We start from the raw sequence: 8,528 nt of genomic DNA, 5'->3' as shown, positions 1-8,528 counted from the left end.
GCTGAATTCTGTCTCCGTGTGCCAGTCTGCCAAGACCGCGAATGCAGATTGAACTCCTGCTTTCCCTGTAGCTTGATTTCTCGCTTTCTGCTCGCCATTTATCCACTAGCACAGAAGAAAAGAAGAGAACATAGGAGAAAAAGGAAATCTTCTGCATCGGAGCCACATCTTCATGCACTGCGGCTAACCCTGGGTGCTGCGCCCTCCCCCGTCCTGGCGTGGGGGACCCCCAACGCGCCTGGGCAGGGGCATCTCTCCGCACACCTCGCTGAGATTTGCTCTGCGGCACAGGGCCTGACTATGAACCTCCCCCAGTCCCTGTGGACTCAACAGGCGGGGCCTATTCAGGAACTGCTCCTTGGGACGACAGGCACTGCCTAACCCAGGGGATCGCCAAGGAGCCAACCCGAGGAGAAAACACACCCTCCTCTCGGCGAGGCTGCAGTGAGTGGTGAGGATCTGGTACTTGGCAGGGACGGCCTGGGGGACCAGGCTCTGGTGCCTTCTCCCCACATGTTTTCCCCGCCAAGGGCCAGGGTGATGGGAGGGGCCAACGTTTCCTGCCTTCTCCTGGGCTACCCTCGAGCCTGGTCACGAGCCTTAAGCCCAAGCCCTTGGTGGGCGCCTGAGAACAGTGCAACCCCGCAGCGCACAGGGAAGCTGACTGACAGAGCACCTGAGCTCAGATCATGCACCCCGGGATCTGCACTGCACCCCTCCTTCAGAGCACTGCACCCCTCCCTCAGTGCACTGCACTCTCCTGCAGATCACTCAGCACCTTCTGGCAAAGAGCATGTTCAGTCTTTCCCCCTGGGATCCCTGATCTACGCTTATGGCTAGTAGTCTGCAATCTACATGGGGGCCATGAGATGGGACAGGGGGAGGGGCCGAGTGATGGGACATGGAGTGCCCGGGAGACAGGACATCCGGTACTAAGGTAGGGAGGCCACATGCCTTGCATGCCCAGGGTGTAGGTCCATCCCGATATGGTCACCGTGCACCACCAGAAGTGATTCCTGGGCACAGAGACAGCAGTGACCCTGAGCATTGCTGGTCAAATGTGGCAAAAAACAAACAAGAATTAATAACAGCGGGCAGGGAGCTTCCCTCGCATGCAGAGGACCTGGGTGACATCTGAGTGAAGCACCCTGAATACAGCACAGTCAGGAGTAAACCCTAAGAACTGCTTGGTGTAACCCAATGGCAAAAATAACAAAATTAAATATATTCACTGATCTTCCTCCTTCTCCATAAACAGAGACAATAGTGTCCATATTTTTCTCTATCACAGTTTTATTATTGTAGCACCTTCTTTATTTGTATATTTTCTAGACCTCTAAATACACGAAAAAACTCAGAAAAATGAAACTAAGTTATAGAATTTTTAACTTTATTCTTTCCATCTCGTGCTTCTTTTAGCATCTGTATCATCACTCATACACAACGACTGAAATTTAGATGCCAAATTAGTGCAATTTTAAATCGCACAAATTCTTGAACATTTACAAATACCTGAACCAGAATATACAAAACATCTATCTTAAATTCAAAAGTCTTATTCATAAAGTTAGATGATAAAGAAAATAGTTTAGAATTCGCTTTAAATTCATCACCTTAATGACAGAAACACACTGGAACTCAAAGCAGCATTTTTTGTTGTTTCTAATTTACATTTTCTTTTTTAGATCAAATATTCTGGATTCCGAGATCCAATTTTAAATGTCATCTGAACAAGACTATGGAAACGGCTATTACTGCTGTAATGACTACAAAACTGAGGCTCTAAGAATAATGAAACTCACAATATTAAAACCTCAGACTGAAAGAACCTATTTCTACTATCATCTATTTAGAAATGCAAGACTGATGGATTTATACTGTGAAAAGAATACTATGCATCTCTAAATCAGGAAAACCTGCTTGCATAGAATCAGTCAGAGGAGGGGAAGATGACCACATATGCCACCTGGCTCAGAGATTCAAAGACATGCAGCAAACCCGAACAGGAACCATCTGCAATCTAGGCACTGATTTTGAAGGCAGTTGGAGTATTTTGTTCCTAGCTGCCATGATATTTCTTTACTGTATTCACTGGTTGGTAATACTTTTAAATAAATAAGTAGGGAAACGAAAAGCAGGGGGAGGGTGGAAGATGGAGGGTGGAAAGACAAGCAAGCGACATATGACTCATGACCAGTAGTGTGAAGGCAAAAGTCAACAAATCACTCGTTCGGGGAACTATATACAATTACCACAAACTTATTAACACTATAGTTTAGAGTAGTAAGTAATGGGAAGCTATAAAATACAAAATACTTATTACCAATCCTATGTAAATACTTGGTTTTCCTATGATATTGTTTGAAACAAGTTTACTCATGTTCAGTATATGGTCTCAGTGAATTACAATTTAGCAATTTAAATGTCAATTCATGCCTATCTATCTTTGATTCAGTAAAGAATTTCTTTATCAATCATTAAATGTAGTTTCAGTCGGAATGTTAGTTGGTATTTTACTTGCATTAATATGATCAATGAAGGTGAAGCAATGAAGCTGTCAGAAATTTACCATCAGTAATCACAAGAGGCATAATTCCTGAAACAGGCAATTGTTTTGAAACTCTGAAATAATGTTTTCTATGTTGTTATTTATTTACTCCCAGTGACATTCAGGAGTCCAGCCGGGGCATTCTCAGTGACAGAACCTCAGACACTTTTCTCAATCAAGATGATGATTCAATGCCAGAGTTCAGAATCTCAGGTGCTTGGAATCACAGGAGCCATGCTGGTATTACTAAGTACTAAGGGCCTCCGGGGACGTGCAGGGCCCTGACAGGGAGCCTCCAGGGCAACACCGGTCGGTGCTCATGGTGATGTCCAGGGCTACGACCGGCTGCATCTCGCAATTCTAGGGCGTTGAATCTGGGTTGGTTGTGTGCAAGATATTTACCTTCTGCTCTGTACATCTCTCCGCCCCCTAGACTCAGTGCACTTTTATATTTTATATGAGTTGACATTAAATAGAGCAATTTTTACCTGGTTTGTACCTGTTTCAGATTCTATGCTTTAGGTATAGTTACCAGAATCAGGTTATGTCTTTGAAGAAGAAAAAAGAGAAAAAGAAATGTGTTCTTTTATCACAACCACCATCTTCCAACAACTAGCCAAAATGACCAAGACAAAGGGAAGGCTGAGGGTCAGTCACTATGTGTTCTTCAGACAGCTTAGAAAACAAGGGTTTGTCATTTGGTCACTGTTGTAAGAAATGAGAGATTGTAGACACAAGTGAGTAACATGGCTTAAAAAAGGAGAGTCCCATAAATGCCTCCATTGCAGAACCAGAAGAGGTGACAGGGCTACCCGGCTTGCAACAGGCATTGTTATAAACAAGCAAGAGCGTTATTATTATAGAAAGGAAAGTGTTTTTTGGGTTCTTTCCCAAATGCACTTTAAGATGAATTTCTACCTGACCCGGGGTCTTCCAGTTATTTTAACATGATTATTTATTTTCTGAGATTGGATTTTTTTTACTATGCTATGCATGATTTTAATAAATAAATTGCTATTCGACTAGATTACCATTTCTAGATCATTCAGAGTCCTTGGAAATATACTCTAAGAGACCCCCTTTCTGATGCTGAAACACATAGCTAGGTTTAAACTGGCATTGACTTTACCCTTACTCTAATCTAGAATAGGTCATATAACCTTTCCAACTTTAATTTTCATACCTTTCTTGTTTTAACTCACGTTTCACGGTTCTGAAATTTAATAATAGAGAATTCATAGAGCACCTACTGGACCGTTTGCTGTACCTCTTTACTTTCTTTGGTGGTTCCTTTTGAGAGAGAACATGAAGATAGCCTCTGAACTTGAGAAGACATGAGCTCTGCCACCTAGAGTGAGAACCGAGCTTCCGTAGTCCTATTAGGAACTTAATAGAAGTGCTTGGGTTCAGTTAAGAAAGGTACCCAACTGCCATACGCTCTAACAGAGGAGCCCAGGTCACAGATGGGGCAGTTCTGGGCCCTACCACTGCCCACTGCTCCCTTCTTGCTGTTAAATCTCTTGGTGTCAGATAAGCGTGGTCCTTGTTTTAACACATTCTTCTCAGAGCTCTTATATTGAGTGTGCACACATTTGTAAACTGTCTCAAACCTACTATTGGTTATTCTGGGATATATTGGAAGCAGATAAGCCTAATTCTCAAGAGGTTCCTCAGGGGGCGCTATGGGCCACTATGGTGGCAATGGAGAACCCTTTGAGTGAGCACGAACAAGTACCTTTGATTCACGGCTGCATTCAAGGCCTTGAAAACCTCTACCTTTGCCTTTGTGGAGAATCAATAATGGAGGATATGAAAGAGATAATACCTCTGTGTGACATTTTGGGATTCAGCAGTCTTTTCTGTTGTCTGTCAACCTGCACCTCATTTCTAAACTGACATTGGTGTCATGAAGCTCTGGGACTCTCAACATCCCAAATTTTCATGCAGTTCAGTCTCTCCCAGCATGAGGAATTATCTGCAGAAGCAAGAACTCACTAGAAACCTGACAATACAGCCCAGGCAGCACATCTTAAGGTCCACAGACTGCTCCTCCCATTCCCAGTTCCACTGCAGATACCACTTGCTTTTCACACTCAGTCTCATCCCGTTCTCAGCAGAGCCGCCAGTGCTCTGACTAGATGCTGCTGCTTTGGTTAGAGCAGCAGATCAGATCCTATGATCTTGGAAAGCCAACAAGAGTTACAGGAAATGTCACAGTGTCACCATATGCACAAGGAATTGACTGCCAAGACGGCTCCTGGTGAGAGTGCGATGTCCTTTCTTCACTCACCTCAGCCCTACTGCCCTCTGAACCATAGAGCGTCTCCAAGAATCCCAGCTCTGCCCTATTAGCATTACTAATAGAACAGGACTCCTTATACCAACACCAACTATTCTTTTCTTTTCTTTTCTTTTCTTTTCTTTTCTCCTTTTCCTTTTCCCTTCCCTTTTGTTCCTTTTTTAATCTAGCAGCACTGCTATTTATAAAGCCACCTATTAACGGATTGAATTGGACATGAACTTCACCTTACTTTTGTTCATAATTTTATTTATTTTTTCTTCTTATATTTATTTATTGAATCGCTGTGGGAAAAGTTACAAAGCTTTCAGGTTTAAATCTCGGTCATACAATGATCAAACACCATTCCCTTCACCAGAACTCATTTTTCAACACCAAGATTCCCAATACACCCCCCACCCCACACAATGCCTGTGAGGCACATGATTTCTATTTACCTCTTCACTACATTGATTACATTCATTACTTTGACAAAAGATGCACCATTATTGTTTAGAATTCCCTCCCACCAACAATCAGAACTGCTGAAAAGGCATCGTGAAATCCTTTGTTTTCTATAGCTAGTTACGAGAATCATATAATGTTGTGCGGCCGCTATAGTGGCTGCGCGATTTTGGATTTTGCAAAGAGCCAGATAATTATGAGATTGGTTTCTGTGCATCTGGTGTTATGGCTGTGCCGGAGAGGCGCTCGTGGGGGCATCTCGTGACCCCGAGGGTGTGAAGGATGAACCTGTACCGTCCCCCTTCCCATGAGACTGCAGGTGCCCTATCACCGTTGGCTCATACTTGGCTTTCCAATAATCTCTGAAGCAGTGGCCACCTTGCTTCTGGGCGGGGAGGCAGATTCCAGTCCGTTCCCTTATTCTTCCCTTCCCTTCCCTTCCCTTCCCTTCCCTTCCCTTCCCTTCCCTTCCCTTCCCTTCCCTTCCCTTCCCTTCCCTTCCCTTTCCCTTCCCCTGCCCCTTCCCCTTCTGTTTCTGTTCTCAACAGTCTAGAGAGTGTTTCCTCACTAGGGCTCTGTCATCCAGAGAGGGAAGTCAGGTGCGCCTGAAAAGATCAAGAGACCCAAGGAGAGAAAACAGAAGGAAGATGATATTTCTTTAAATTACAGACTGAGTCATATTTCCCTGCCCTGTGTTTCCTTACCAGCAAAGACCCTGAACCAAGGAACATACGTGGTGTTGGATGGATAGCAACTTACAGTGGGCTGACAGCTATTAGCATACAGGAAATTCACTTGTGAAAGAAACAGGAAAAATGGGAGGATGAAGGGTGCAAACAGGGCCATTGAGTAGCAAAGGGACCGAGTTCCACATGAAGCTTATCTCCCGCAGGGGCTCAGCTAGGATGGTCTGGGAATCTGACTCACAGGTCCCGTAAGAGCCCAGCAATTTGTTCCCATTGAGACACAGGAAAAGGCAGCTTCATTTGTTGTCAATCTTTTATTATGTAAATATTTTAAAATTTAATAATAACTGTTTTTATTTATTTCATAGGACAATCTGAAGGATGGCGCCCACTGGGCTGCCAGGGGAACAGGCCAAAGCACGAAACCTATTTCCACCTCTGGTGGCCCAGTGCCTGTGACCTACGGCAGGGATTGGACGCACTTCAGCCAAAAGCCATTGGTGTTTGAGATTTGTTTCTGAGTCTCTGGGATCATAGCAGTTAAGTATTTCGATCAGAAACCAGACAGGCCAATCCTCTAATTATATAGGTGATCCCTAGGTAGTTTGTGGGTGTGTCTCCCACACACCTAACTTTCAGCCAATAACTTTCTTGGCAAACTTTGCCCTATGTTTTTGAGGTCTGGCCAAAGGCATGCAGCAATTGTGGGGTATCTGAAAATCTGAAGGCACTATCAGGTGGCTGATGCACTCGACTCACAGGCACAGTTTGACCTGCTGGCGGCACCATACCCCTAGTATGAATATTTCTCAAAAAAAATGAGAAATTGAGCTCCCATTTAACTCAGCAATACCACTTCTGGGAGTATATCCCAGAGATGCAGAAAAAGTATAGTCGAAATGACATCTGCAACAGTAAGTTCTTTGCAGCATCGTTGACAGTAGCCAGGATCTAGAAAAAACCCAAGTGCCCGAGAACAGATGACTGGTTAAAGAAACTGGGGCACACCTTCACAAGTAATACTATACAGCTCTTAGAAAAAAATGGAGTCATGAAATTTGCATCGAAGTGGATCAACATGGAAAGTCTCATGTTAAGTGAAATGAGTCAGAAAGACTGGGACAGACCTAGAAAGACTGCACTCATTTGTGAAATATAAAATAACACAATGGGAGACTAACAGCCAAGGAGAGTAGAGATAAGGACAAGGAGGATTGTTCCACGTCTTGGAAGCAGTCCCCGCATACTGGGGGAAAAGGCAGTTCACGTAGAGAAGGGACCATCAAGTAAAGGGTGCTTGGAGGGCCCGCTAGGGATGGGAGATGTGTGCTGAAAGTAGACCATAGAGCGTGCATGATCGCCACTTAATATCTGCATTGCAAACACAATACACTCAAGGAGAGAAATAGAGAGTAAAATGGAATGCGCCTGTCACAGAGGGGAGATGGGGATGGGGTGGGGGTGGTGGGAGGGATACATGGAACACTGGTGGTGGAGAATGTATACTGGTGGTGGGATGAATACTCGATCAATGTATGACTAAAACATAAGCATGAAAGTTTGTAATTTTAACTGTACCTCACACTAATTCATTAAGAAAATTGTTTAAAAGACAAAATAAAAAGTTCCCAGAGCTGAGAATGCAGGCATCCAGATCCAAGAAGCCCAAAGGATGCCAGCTGAAAGAGAACCTAATAAGAAGACTCAAAGACATAAGGAAGACATTTGTAAGTCTACAACTGTTTCTCATGGTGTTTCACTAATATAAATTTAAAGAAAAAAAACTCAAAATTTACTAATAACATATGACTTGCTGGAGTAATAGCACAGTGGTGGGGCTTTGCCTTCCTGATATGGCCATCCCGGATTAGAGTCCGGTGTCCCTCTCAGAGAGCCCAGCAAGTTACCAAGAGTATACTGCCCGCGTGGCAGAGCCTGGCAGGCTCTCTGTGGCATATTCGATATGCAAAACAACCAGTAACAACAAGTCTCACAATGGAGACGTTACTGGTGCCTGCTGGAGCAAATCAATGGACATCGCGAGGACAGTGCTGCAGTGGACATATGACATGATATTGTACGTGTAAAAACCTAAAGATAAAAAACCCAAGAAACTACAAGCCTATAGAGTATAATACCAGGTTACACAGTCCATGTCGAAAAAAACAAAACAACAACAATAACTTAAAACAGTTGCTTCCTTGCCATTCGGATTTCTTCTTTGAGAAAGTTTCTGTTCATTTCATTGCCCCATTTTTGGATGGGGTTGGATGTTTTCTTCTTGTGGAGTTTAACCAGTATTTTGTATATCCTGGATATCAACCCCTTGTCAGATGTGTATTCGGCGAATATCCTTTCCCATTCTGTAGACTGTCTTTGTATTTTGGTCACTGTTTCTTTGGAGGTGCAGAAGCTTCTTAGTTTAAGATAGTCCCATTTATCTATCTCTGTTTTCACTTGCTCGGCCAGTGGCATGGCATCTTTGAAGATACCATTAGCTTCAATATCATGGAGGGTTTTGCCAACTTTATCTTCAATGTACCTTATGGTT

The sequence above is a fragment of the Sorex fumeus genome, unplaced genomic scaffold (assembly GCF_029834395.1).
Source record: "Sorex fumeus unplaced genomic scaffold, SorFum_2.1 ptg000083l, whole genome shotgun sequence".
Lineage (NCBI taxonomy): Eukaryota > Metazoa > Chordata > Mammalia > Eulipotyphla > Soricidae > Sorex > Sorex fumeus.
This window is presented reverse-complemented; position numbering follows the sequence as displayed.